Raw genomic sequence first — 13,334 nt, forward strand, 5'->3', positions numbered from 1 at the left:
TAGTCCACATCATCAAGGCAGAGAGAAGGGTCTTACTGTATTGTGAAAGCAGCAGCATGATGTCATTGATTGTCTTCCTTCTTCAGAGCAACTAAAGAAAGGTCAAGCCCTAAGGTTGAGAGATGGCAACTTCACAAAGTCTGAATATTTGTACTTTGTTTAATTGTGTAACAGAAAGTTTTAATGTATGCAAGGTGCTCATAGTTCTATCGTTTTGGTTATTTAGCTAGTTTGCTTTTTAAAATTAATTTATGTTTAAGAATTTAAGAAGCACCCAACCCAACTGGATCCTATCAAGGTCCACCAATTCCAAAATTCCATTTCCAAGAGTACTGGCCAGCTGATGCCAAATGGAAAACCCATAAGCAGAACTAACCAGGTCTGGGGAACCTTCAGCCCTCCAGATGTTACTGAACTACAACTCCCATCAGCCCCAGCAAGCATGGCCAAAGACAAAAAAATAAATAAATGACAGGAGTTGCAGTTCAGCAACAACTAGTGGCCCAAAGATTTTCTATACCTGCTATAAGGCAATAGCCTCCCTATGTTGTTGGTACCAAAAGCATCAGGAATTCAGGCAATTCTTGTAATTTTAATGTCAAGTCTGAGTGAAAATGCAATATGATAGAGTTACCGGTATATGATTTTAAACAAAGCAGAATCTTTTGATAGCAGTTAATTAAAAATAATTCCAGCACAATCTGCAAATGTTCTGTTGTAGAAAGGTTCTCTTTATATCTCTTGAGTATTTTGACAACATTGTTAACATTAATTTTCTTCCATGAATAAGATAGCAGTATTAGCACAGGGATGTCTGTTTACCCACACTGTGTTGTAGCCGTCGTTCTCTGTTCAAATCTAAGTCAATACATGGACAAAACCACAAGGACTCATCCAACAATTAGTACATGGCTCCCTGCCTGTTCCTCCCATTACTTGCTGTGGTTATTAGAATGTTAATCTGCTTGTGTGTGTCCAGATTGGCATACAAAAATAGTAAAAATATGCTTTTAAAAAAGAAGCTTGGCACAAGAAAGTATATGTAATGGGGAAGGTATAAACACTGGAAAGTTTTATGTCACTGTGAAAACTAGCAACTGGTTTAATAGAAGCAACTTCTTTATAAAATATCTTTTTTTTCTGTAGGTTTTTTCCAGGAGGCACTAAGGAAGCAAGCCACATCACACTGAAGTCAAGAGAGCTGTTCCCATGCACTACAGTAATGAAGTGGCTTTCTTGAAGTCCTTTACTGGCTTACTGGAAATATATCAAATATATCTGTAGCAAATGGAAGACACAATATGGTGTTCCTTTTTTGAAGTTTCATGGTATTGCACAGAAACTTTCTGGCGCCTTAAACAATAATAATAATAAAGAGAGTGTTAAGATTCCATCATGTAAAATTTGCTGGTGGAGGTAGGTGACTCTAAAGAGAGATCACTGAAAGGATTTTTTGTTTATTTGCTGTTGTTTTTTTATGGGAGTTATGCTGTATCTGGAACACTGGTAAGTGCATTCTAAATCTCCCTGTCTACTAAATCCTGCACTTTACAAGCGGCTATGAAACACCTTCATCTAGTTAGTTGATGCTACAGGGATCGTTAAAATAAACTTTGGCTTAACTAAGCACAGTATCAAAAAGCATAGAGGAGGAGCAAAGCAGCTGAAATTTACTCACCAGGAACCCACACAGTCTCTGTAAACCATAGTTTGGCTTACCATGTCATGCAAACCAGGTCCCTGTGTTGTGCCTCAAATGTGCTTTAAAGGTATAGTTGTGTGCAGCCGCATTTAGCATCTTACCTCTTTACCCTAGGATGGGTAATTTAAGATGAAGGAGCCAGCGAGCAGCCATTCACCACACAAGCAGGCACCTTGCACATGGAAGCAGTGCAGGCAGTACACTAGCTTCCTTGTTTTTACTTGTATTCAAAATGAATTCGAAATTTAAGAGGAAGATGTGTTGTCAGAGAAGTAGAGGGGAGTTTGACATATGGTTCGCATGACATGGGTAGTGAAATCTTAGCTTAAATCAGTACTCTGTAGCTCTTACAGTAGTAAGGAGAAAGCTTAACCACGAATCCCAGTTCAGACACTTTGCCAAGCCATCACAACAGCGAAAGAGACCAAAGGGGAGCAAAACTGCTGCAAGCTCCTCTCTAGGAATTTGCACATTTGTGTTGTGTTGCCCCAGTAAGCCATATTTTGGCTTGCTGTTTCATGCAAACCAGCCCATGCAGAGAAGTACGATTGGAGGAAGGTGTTGGGAACAAACACCAAAAACAGGGAAGGAAATCCCAGTGCGATCAGATACAGCAATTACGATGCTTTGCTCTGTAGGTACAACATATATGCTTGGTATCTAGAAAGCAGGTTGCTGTGAACTGCAATCCCAAATATGTATATGCAGAAATCCCACTGAAATCAATGCAACAAGCCTCACTCATATATTGCTTAAAAGAGTTGGAAGCCCTTATCCATGGTAATAGTGATTTGTGACTATGACTGCCATCCTATTCTAGTTTTAATTCTTATTAAACTTCTGCAGAATCTAACTGTGGTAAGAATATTCCCCACAATGAAATCACCAGCTTCCCATCCAGATAAAAATACCAGGTCATGAGATACATAGATACATTGAGAAATCAGGTAGACACAGCTAAGACAAAACAATTCCTCCAAGTTAACCCATCTTGCCTGCGTCTTGCTGCTGATGCAAGCCAGGGCAGACCCTAACCTACAGTCAAGTTATGTAAAATCTCCTTTCTGCTTGCTCCTTTTCTCTCAAAAAGTCTGTGCTCTACCCTTATCTGTTTTGACCTGTCTACTATCCATGTCTCCAGTGTCTTCCTTAAATACAGTTGATCACTCTCTCTTGCTTAATGCTCTAGGTTTCTGTGATTTTGTCCTCAGCTTGTCCCACCATATCTGCATAAACAGTCTTCCAGTGTTTCCACAAGGGGAAGCTTCCCTTCTCTTTCTGTCTCCTCACTGGGGTTCCTCGTGGAACTGCTCTTGCACCTTTATGCAGATGACACTTAGCTCCACTATAGAACTTTCTCCCTCCTCCAGGTTTAATCCTTGGCATCTCCAGGTAGGGCTGAAAGAGACACCTGCCTAAAACCACAGTGAGTCAGGGTAGACATTACTGAGCAAGTTAAACCAATGCTCTGACTCAGTATATGGCAGTTTTTAAATGTCCCCGTGTATGATATTTCCACTTTTATGTTTCATTGTCTTAAGACTTGCTTATCTTTCCTCCATAACCCTTCTTTCCGTTTCACACTCCATGATGTCACCATCCTTGCAGGGACAAAGCTTTGATACCTCTCCCTTTTCTTCACTTCCTATATCCATTTACAGGTAGGTAGCCATGTTGGTCTGCCGTAGTTGAAACAAAAGGGTCACCAGACCCTTATATATAGTGTGAGGGTGGGGAGGTGTATTACTCAGAAGGGTGGTGGGAATGGGTGATTGGCTGATAGGTGTGGTAAACCTGTTGACGACTCTAAGGACTGCAAAAGGAAAAAGCAAGGGGCGAGATGGCTAAAAATAGCTTGGATTCTTATCTCATTATACATGATAAAGCTATTTTCAGCTATCTCACCCCTTGCTTTTTCCTGTAAGACCAATTGCAGTCGTTAACAGCCGTCAACAGATTTACGACACCTATCAGCCAATCACCCATTCCCACCACCCTTCTGAGTACCGGTAATACCCCTTCCCACCTTCTCACTATATATAAGGGTCTGGCATCTTCTGTTTCAATGTATCTGAAGAAGTGTGCATGCACACAAAAGCTCATACCAACAGCAAACTTAGTTGGTCACTAAGGTGCTACTGGAAGGAATTTTATTTTATTTTGTTCCTATATCCAGTCAGCCAGCAAAGCCTGATGCTTCTCTCTTTACGACACTGAGAAAAAGCAGGTCTTCCTATTGGCAAAAACTGAGGTTCATGCTCTCACCTTAGCTACTACTATAACCTTTACTCTCTGGTCTTTGGTTGCCATTGCTCAGCAAAACATCCTTCACTTCTATCCAGAACTCTATCACCAAAATCAAACTCAGCGTGACTGTGTGATAATTAGATGTTTCATCCTAACTTTCAAACTCCCCCGTGCTACTTCTTTTTCTACTCTCATACTGCAGTGCATTAGTGCAGTGGTGGCTGGTGATCATTGGGACTGGAAGGGTGGAAGGCAGGGAGGCCAACAGTAGGTGGAACCAGAGCCAATGACAGGCACAGCCAACAAATTCTAATCTTGTCCCCATGCTCCTCCCTGTTGAGTTCTACAAGGGTAACACTAAAATTGATGAGAGAGCTGACATGCAGTGCTATACCCTGGACCGATGGCAGTAAGAAGGCAGACAGGTGGGGGCTGGGCTGAGGGCAGACTGAAATTAGTGGGCAGTGTCCCATTAGCCTTAACGGACTAGTCTCCATTGCATTTGTGATCATGACTTTCACTCCTCCAGCTCCATCGCCATCAACCATTCAAAGGCTTCCTGCTTCTTCAGACAACTCCACCTCTTCTCTCTTGCTGACTCTTATGCTTGGAATTGCCTCCTTGCAAGTTGCATGGTGCCACTCCTTCCATCAACTCTCTCTTCTCCCTGACACACTTTTTCCACTGAGTTTGGCAGAACCCTTTAGCTCACATACCCCAATGTAACTAAGCCTAAGTATAATAATAGGCATAATAGGCACTTATTTGCAGAAAATTTCTCGCCACTGAGTGTCAAGGAAGCTTTGCTAAAGAAATAAAGGGGAACTGCAGAGCTGACACAAGCTAGCCATGGAAAGTAACTACTACCCTCGTTACTACTTGTGAACTCAAAAATAAGTGCAGGGTATATAAGCAAACTTTATACAAGTTTAACCTGCTTCTCAAAGAATAAGTCAAGGAGCCAGGGTTGTAACGATGGTGAAAAGGGGGAAAGTGAAGAAAACTCCCTTAATTTGAAGCTCTGGGTATTTAAAAGCCTGTAACATTTTACTTTGCAAAAATATAAAGTATGCAAGCGGATTCTACCTAATTGCTCATTAAATAAACAATTTTCTCCCTTCCGGTGTTCTTGTCCATGAGCATGAAGGCACCAAGAAGACTCGCAAGCAATATTACTATTTTTTATTAATCTTGTTAGTTGCTTTTATCCAGCCCAGGGCAACCCAAAGCAACATACAACCAAGCGAACCAAACAATAGGACACTTGGCCTTTTTTGTTTTAAACATCAAAATATTCCACAAATATGAGCAAGAGAAATCTCACAATTCCTAAAACCTGCCATAATATTAGTAATATGATATATCAGGTCCATTTCTTTTTCCTGGTTTGCTGCACTGCCATATACTATCCCCACTCTTGCTTGTTCGATAAACTGCCACCACAAAGATCCAAAACTGTGAGTCTGCCCAATAGTGAAGTCTACACCTGCATCCAGTGACCCTGGCCCCAGATGTACAACAACAGAACTGAACACATGCCCAGCAAGCAAAAAAACCTGCATTAGACAGGAGGGAAAAAATGGAAAGGGAGGATGATTTAAGGTAAGTGCACTGAGAGTAAATAATGAAACTCAAAACCACAGAAGAGACCATTTTAATACCAGTGTGAAACACACCTGCCATTAGAACAATGCAGTTTGTACAACAAGGCAGTGTACAACATCTGACACAATCTGGTCAATTAGAGCATGGTGCTGAGCACTTTTTAATAAAAAATATTTAAGAGTGAAGAGTAACATTAATTCCTCCCCAAAATCATAAAAGGGTGAAATGTGAAAGGATGAAAGTCATGTCCCAGCCAAAGTTAATTTCAATATGTCACTGGTTTCAATGGAAAGTTAAGCATGTGCTTAAAAATACCTGATTTTGAAGTGTTCGCTGGGTGCATTTCACCCAGATTGATTCTGCTAGTAAATCATTTGTTTTTTTTTCTTTCATAAAGGATTGAATTTGTATTACATTTCATTAAACTGAGGAACTCTTTCACCTTATCCCCAAACATACTGAAAAACCTGTTCAGCCAGCCATGCCTTCTATATTATTTGCAGCCTAATCTTCGTTATTTTAAAACAAATGTATTGAGATTGGGCAATGTGCTGTCAGAAGTGTAAAAGACAAGCATTATAGGCCCTTTTAAGTGCTGTTCATCAGACATCCCACAGAAATTACATTTAAACCGCTCTGGGTGTTGTTCTTTGTAAAGAAAAACAGGGCATAACTTGACTTTTTAAAAAATAAAAAAGCAAATATGAAATGCTCTTTACATGCACTTAGCAATAGACTTCCTTCTTTTTCTTGCTGCAATTTGGTATTACAAAGAATAAAAAATATGTGCAATGGTAAAAGTGCTGAAGGTTGCAATTCTACAGGAATAAATAAAGATGTCTTAGAATATTGGTCCATCTGGTTCAGTTATTTTCTACACAGGAAGTCATGAATGTGGTTCCTGTGGGCACACAAAGCCTCCAAGCCCCTCGCTGTCCCCTTTCTCCGGAGGTGGTGAGGATGATTCCTTTTCTCCTCCTATCAAGTATATAGAGCTAAGGGAGGAAGCTGGAAGAGTGGCACTGTTCCTCACTTCTTTCAGCTCTTCTTTCAGACTGGGAAAGAGACCACTCTTCCAGCTCTATGTGCTTTTCAAGGCTCACATTAACTCTACCGAACTTGACTTTCCCCCAAGACCCCTTTGGAAAGTATGGGTGTGTATACACACTCATTCTTTCTGTATGTCAAGGAGGGGGCTGATTCAGGGCAGGTGGGAAAGAAGCAACCAGCAGAGTATTACGCACAACACAACCTCAAAAATCTCAATTTGCCCACAGACTAAAAAGGTTAGCAACCCCTGGGCTACACTGACTGCAGTAGTTCTCCAAGGTTTGACACAATGCACCCATCCTGATCGACATGGAGATGACAAGGGTCAAAGCTGGGACCTTTGCCTACACACTGCCACTGAGTAACCTCCTGCTAAGCACAGGTATCTGCAAGCAAGACCCCTTGGATAAGGTGGGATTAACTCTTGAATAAACATACAAAGGATTGGTTCCGCTGATTTAAATTGGAGAGTTACGCTTGTCTCAACTCTCCCAAAGAAATGAACAGGGCATAAAAGTGTCCAAGTCTGGTTAGAACTATATTTTAAAAATTAAAAAATTGTCCAGTAGCACCTTTGAGACCAACTAAGTTTATTCTCAAACTGCGGGAGACAGTGGAAGACAGAAGTGCCTGGCGTCCTCTGGTCCATGGGGTCACAAAGAGTCGGACACGACTAAACGACTAAACAACAACAACAAGTTTGTTCTAGATAGCATTTCAAAGGATGATACTATAGTCTAGTAGCTGAAGTTAAGCACCTCAAGGAAGGATTGTTTTATATATACTGACCCAGAAAAAAGTCCTATTGATTAATTCAGTGGACTCATTTCCTAGCAGGGGAAGTTTAGAAATGCCGCCTTAACATGTTTAATTCTGTCCCACTGAAATTAATGGCCCTGAAAAATGCTTTAACTTTGCATTGTGCTAATGCATATGACTAATGGGTACAAGGTGACCTATTACAGTCCACAGTAAAAGACACCTCCACAGTTACCTCAGGTAAATTAGTTACACCATAACACACTTTATATTTGCAAGATTAGATTAATTGAACAGAGGTAAAAGACACATCTCTTCTTGTTCTTACAAGGCATACTGTGGGGCTGTTGTTACAATCTATGCTACCGGGTTCTTTTTCCTTTGTTATTTTATCTCAAATGGACTAAAAAAAAATATCAATAACACAGATTGAATTCCCAGATCCATTCAACAATTCCGGAAGAGTGGGAAAGCCGGTACTTTCACCTCCTCCCTCCAAACAACTTTCAAACACTTCTTAGGAGCAGGTGTGACAAGAAGTAAGTGGGTGTTAGGAGATGGAATAGCTATCCTTTCCACTGGGTATACACTTCTTTACTTCCGACTTCTTGCCTGACAATTCCTCTGTTACAGATTTAGCATTGGGTAGACAAACCTTACACCTGTTGATCATTCCATGACCACAGCAAAAAGCACATTTCGCTTCTAATCCAAGAAACTAAACTTGCGCGGAATCTTGAAACTACTTTGCCTTTTCTTAAAAAAAAAGAAAACGTGTCATGCGTCTGTGGCTCTTTGATTCCTGGCTTGACTTCCCTTCGTCTTTCTCTGGAGCTTGACTGACGGAAAAACTGAATAGAGAATTTCCCTCTGCCTCCCCAACACAAGCATCTTCCTCATATGAGCCAGTCCTTGAACCCTTCAGCGGTTGAAACCATTGCTACTCCTCTGGGGGAGCTTCCCCCGCTCCATTCATCCTTTGTCTAATTACGCAGCCCAAATAATACGCTCTTTTTTTTAAAAAAAAGACAAGACTCCTCCCCCCGCACAGATGGCAAACTTGTATGAGCAACTCGCTCTTTTTGCCTACGGTGCCTCCCTGACCCACCTCCTTGCCCCGACGGCAGCAGCTGGCGACGTCTGGAGGACGACAAAGCAGCGAGTGCCCCTTCCCTCACCTCAGTCGCTCCAGCAACTTGCCCTGACCGTCGCCCGCCTAGGGGTTCCCAACGAGGCGTCTGCTTGAGGCGGGAGTTTCCCTCGCCGCCTCTCCTCTCTGTTTGGGCGCCTAGCAGTCTCTCCCCACCGCCACCCCGCCCTGCGCGCGACCCCTTTCAAGACGCAGACACGCACCTGCGTCTGCCCGGTTCCAGCGCCCTGAGCAGAAACTTGGTCCTTCCTTCTCCTCCGCTCTGTGGTGTGGAGGCACCCGGGCGCTTTGAAGTGGAGGCGAAAAGGCGCGGCGCAGCAGTGGAAGCGGCCGCGAGGGGAGGAGGGGAAGGAGGGGAGGCGCGGGCGGGAGGAGGAAGAAACTGGAGAGCCGGAGACGACGCGGGGCAGTCCTAGCCGTCAGGACGGGGTGGGTGTTCGTGTCAGGGTGGTGGTGGTGGTGGGCGCACGTCTTTCCCTCCTCGAACTTCTAAATCGACAAAACTAGTCAGAATGAAGCAGAGAGGAGGATGCTGCCCGGCTTGACCATCTGCCCCCCCCCCACCCCGTGTTGCCCACTCTGACTGGCAGCAGCTCTTCGGGGTCCAAGCCAGAGAGAGGTCTTCCTTCCAAGCCACCTGCTGCTGCTCCCTTTGCCAAGTGGAGAAAGAAGAGGAGGACTCTGCACTTCTGAGCTGAAAACTTCAGCACATAGTTTGACATACCACAGGCCTCTTAGTGACTTGATTTAGGTGCACCACAGCTTCCCATACTATAAACTGCGGAGGAACACAGTGGAAATGATGTCAACTGCATGGCACCACTAGGGAATGGCTGTAATACGGCGACTTGTGCCGGGAAAGAGCTGGGGATGCCTATAGGTGTTTCCATGGAGAACTATGGGTGCCCCCTGACCATCAGTGTTTTACAGAAAGGATTCATGTGCGTGCTGGAACTTTAGGTTTTGCAGTATTAAGGTGGATTAAAGCGCTCTGTGGGCCTAGTGCAGCAAATCCACTTCTTAAAAATGTATGGGCTTCTCGCCGTTTGGACCATGATGAGGAAATGCATTGAAAAGTTTGGGAAGGACAGATGAGGAATGGGAAAACATGCAAATACCCTGACAGTAAGGCGATCAGGGTAAGTGCAGAATGAATGCTCATAAACAAATTAGAACGAATGTTCAATAAAAAGCAGACATAGTCTAGCCACTGCATAAGCTTGGAGCAAGCAAAGGGGAATTAATGCAGAGTGGAGGAGCTATATCTCTCTGTCACTTGCCACATCCGTCTCCTCCTCTCCAGTTTGAATCTTTTTTTGCATTTCCTCCTCCCAATTAATTTTCTCTGTGTGATGTCATTTTAAGAGTGTAGGCCCGAGGGCAGGGACTGTTAAGTTTTGTGATCTGGAAGCTACTCAGAGAGCCTTTTCTGATCAACCTTAATTATTTCCTTTTCCTTTTAGGTGACTTTTGCTTCATTTCAGGTGACAGCAGTTTTGCAATGAAAAAAGTAAGTAACCCACTTATTTCACATCACAGTCTTTTGGCATACAGCAGTGCCGGGGAAGTTCAGACCCAGGGGCCAAATGCAGCCCTCCGGGCCAATCTCCCTGGCTCTCCCAGAACTCTTCTCCAGCCACACAGCCACTACTAGCCATTCTTCAAATGCTCCCTGAGCATTTTTGTCTGCCTGGAATGCATCCTTCAACCCTGATGATGCTTCCCTAGATGGAGGATAGAGAGCAGTGTCCTAGGTGAATGTGTGTACAAAGGTAAAATTTGCATTCATCACTCCACCCACTTTTGCCTCTGGCCCCACCCATCACTACCACATGCCCCCTGACCCCAAAGGTTGTGCAGGAGGGACTGTTGCCCTTCAGTTGAACAAGATTTCCCTCCCCTACGGCATGCTATGTCCCGTTCAGCTGTCCCCTTTGTTTTATAGACACACACTTGCTGCTCTTATTTTAGATTATCCCATTAGGCCTGTCCTATTACACACATGGGGATGTGGGTGGCATTGTGGGTTAAACCACAGAGCCTAGGGCTTGCTGATCAGAAGGTCGGCGGTTCAGATCCCGACTACAGGGTGAGCTCCCGTTGCTCGGTCCCTGCTCCTGCCAACCTAGCAGTTCGAAAGCATGTCAAAGTGCAAGTAGATAAATAGGTACCTCTCTGGTGGGAAGGTAAACGGCGTTTCTGAGTGCTACTCTGGTTCGCCAGAAGCGGCTTAGTCATGCTGGCCACATGATCCAGAAGCTGTCTGCGGACAAATACCAGCTGCCTCGGCCAGTAAAGCAAGATGAGCACCGCAACCCCAGAGTCATCCACAACTGGACCTAATGGTCAGGGGTCCCTTTACCTTTATTACACACATAGATGTGCTTGTGGAGCTTAGCTAGTTGGGAATCAGCATTTGACCTTGTGGTTTTTATCTAGGTATGATGCACATATTTAATTTTTAATAATTATTAAATAAAAATGTTTGGCATCATTGTGAGCAAAATAAAAACATCACTGATGTTAGAATTGCAGCCTCCAAACTACTAACACCAGATAAATGTCAGTGATGTGATGCAAAGACTACAAAGCAGGTAGATATGGAAAGCCTTTAAATTTTCTTAAAGACAGCTCTGTGCAATCACATGCATGTGTGTTGTCATGTGGGGTGGGAATCTAAACCACTCATTTTAGTTTTGTAATCTATGCCATTGGTTTCTCTGATATACCGGTATGTAATTTATTGTTGTGAGAGTTCAGTCAAAGAATAGTGGAACCAAGTTGCAATCACGTGCATATTTACCTGGGAGTAAGTCCAGTTGAACACAGTGGGATCTGCTGTATATATTGGATTGCACTGTTTCACATATTTCAACTGTGAAAACTCTTTTTGGTATGTTATGCAGATGCAAGCAAATAAAGTATTTTTTTAATAATAATACATTTCAAAACATAGAAGCCAACGCCTAGAGTCTGAGGTCCCTTTGGCCCCACCAATAAAATATTTGAGGGGGCCAAGCACCCCCAAAGGTTGATAGGCATTGCCATTCAAATGGTATGCACACACCACGTCTTGTGATTGATTATGTGGGGCAGCGAAAAGGATCATTGTAGTACTCACTGTAAACCCCGCTCCCTCTCAAGTATGAAGCAACAATAATCAAACAAGTTTGCCCAAGAGAGCTCCATAGAGTACTCTGCAGAGTAGGCACTTCAAGGAGAATGGCCTAAGGATCATCTTCAAATGACCAGTTTAGTCCTGGTGATCCTAAAACTGCCCTGGAACCAATGTGCTAATGCTGCAGTGACTAACCCAAATATAATAAGGTGATATCGTAAACCTTTCTGGAAATGTGTATGGTAAGAATAATATCTTATACTGATGACTAGAGGCAAAGAACATTATTAGTGTGAGCTGCAATTCACATAAACCAGAGAATTTGTATATAAAGCAGATTAACACCACAATTCAACAATCCAAGTAAGTTTTACTCAGCGTAGACCTATTGAATTAGTCATGTTCATTAATGCCAGTGGGTCCACTCGGTGTAAAACATAATTCAGTATCATCCAATAAGCAGTTTATATGCAGACATTCTGCGTTAAGTGCATTTCAAGTCACAATGGCATATAAACATAATGCTTTGCATGTTTCCTGTGTACAGATGAACACAAACCTCAAGATCAAAGGCAATTCACACCACTACTTTTTGCATACTGGTCACAATGTGGTTTTTGTGTTGTTGCTTTTAAAAATGACTTAAGTTCCTTTAAAAAAAACTTTTATACATACTGTGACCTCTTTGTTGTTCAACCTGTGTTTCATAGATTTTCAAAGACTTGATAATAAACCCATTGGTCCAGTTTGGATGTAATATTTAACCTTTTGTTTTGCAAAAGAAATATGTAATTCACAGAGCAATTGAGCTGTTCTGCTTTCTTAGGAAGTGTTCCTGATAACCTGAAAGTTGTAGCAGTTCTAAAGGAAAAAAAAACTTCTACATAACCACTAATTGTGTCACAACACATCCACAGTGCTACTTGCCATTTAGCTAAGGATGCTTGGGGTTTCTTGGTGTACCACACTTAGTATTTTGTGAAACATTCAGGAGCTGTGATGCTATGGATTCAGCAGGTCAGTAGACTAAGAGCACCATGTGAGGGACTATTTTAATTACAGTCAAAGTGACCCTAATAGGTCCTTTAGGGCAGATGACACTCTGCACAGCATTGTTTCTTCCAGGAAAATTTCTTTCCCTTCTTGTTCTTTCTTACAAAGTGTGAAGCTAAATCTTGTCCTTCTGGACAGAAGTTTAAATTCTGGTTCCTGCAAATTCAGAAATACTTACTTTTGCTGATAAACTATATGTTTATACTGTATTCAGATTGCAGTTATAGAGGACAGGATCCTTTCATGCTCTTTCAACCATCCTGCTGCTCAAGGCTGAGATGAATATTCCATTGGGTCCCCACACACAACCCCAAGTTCTGAATGGGCAGAAGAGCCAATTCTCAGGTAATGTTCTCAGTGAAAGCAACACCGGAACCATGTAGAAGGGCAACCGTTATTCTTTGACAAGCAACACTGTGTGTAGCAGCACTGTGTGTATTGCAAGGATTAATCAAGAAGAATTAATCAAGTAGAATTGTTGTAAGCATGGCACAAATCCAAAGTATGAGAAAAGGCCACCAATGTCACAACTGGTCATGCCCAGGAAAGTCTCCAAACCTCATTCACACACATACCCCTCTTGAGACCTAGCACCAGAAAACTTAGCTAAGTGTATGTCCTATGTAAAGAACTTAAAAATGTAAAATAGG

The 13,334-nt window shown here is 42.6% G+C and overlaps 1 protein-coding gene and 1 long non-coding RNA gene across 8 annotated transcripts in view; one reads left to right on the plus strand and one right to left on the minus strand.

Annotated features, from left to right (window-relative positions):
- The window catches only part of ADGRG2 (adhesion G protein-coupled receptor G2), a 43,345-nt gene extending 34,514 nt beyond the window's left edge, over window positions 1–8,831 (minus strand). For 6 of the 7 annotated variants that reach the window (XM_081909164.1, XM_081909165.1, XM_081909162.1 and 3 more), the window contains exon 1: window positions 8,717–8,831. The gene's annotated coding sequence lies outside the window, so the exon portion shown is untranslated. Of the gene's footprint in view, window positions 1–7,849; window positions 8,290–8,716 lie in introns of those variants that run through there. The other variant, XM_081909160.1, reaches the window with a different exon arrangement.
- Window positions 8,832–8,950: 119 nt separating this feature from the next.
- The window catches only part of LOC309368881, a 28,411-nt gene continuing 24,027 nt past the window's right edge, over window positions 8,951–13,334 (plus strand). The window contains exons 1-2 of the long non-coding RNA XR_014167945.1: window positions 8,951–9,652; window positions 9,977–10,023. This is a non-coding gene — a long non-coding RNA (uncharacterized lncRNA). The remainder of the gene's footprint in view (window positions 9,653–9,976; window positions 10,024–13,334) is intronic.

This window comes from Podarcis melisellensis (genome assembly GCF_964234715.1).
Source record: "Podarcis melisellensis genome assembly, chromosome: 4".
Classification (NCBI taxonomy): Eukaryota; Metazoa; Chordata; class Lepidosauria; order Squamata; family Lacertidae; genus Podarcis; species Podarcis melisellensis.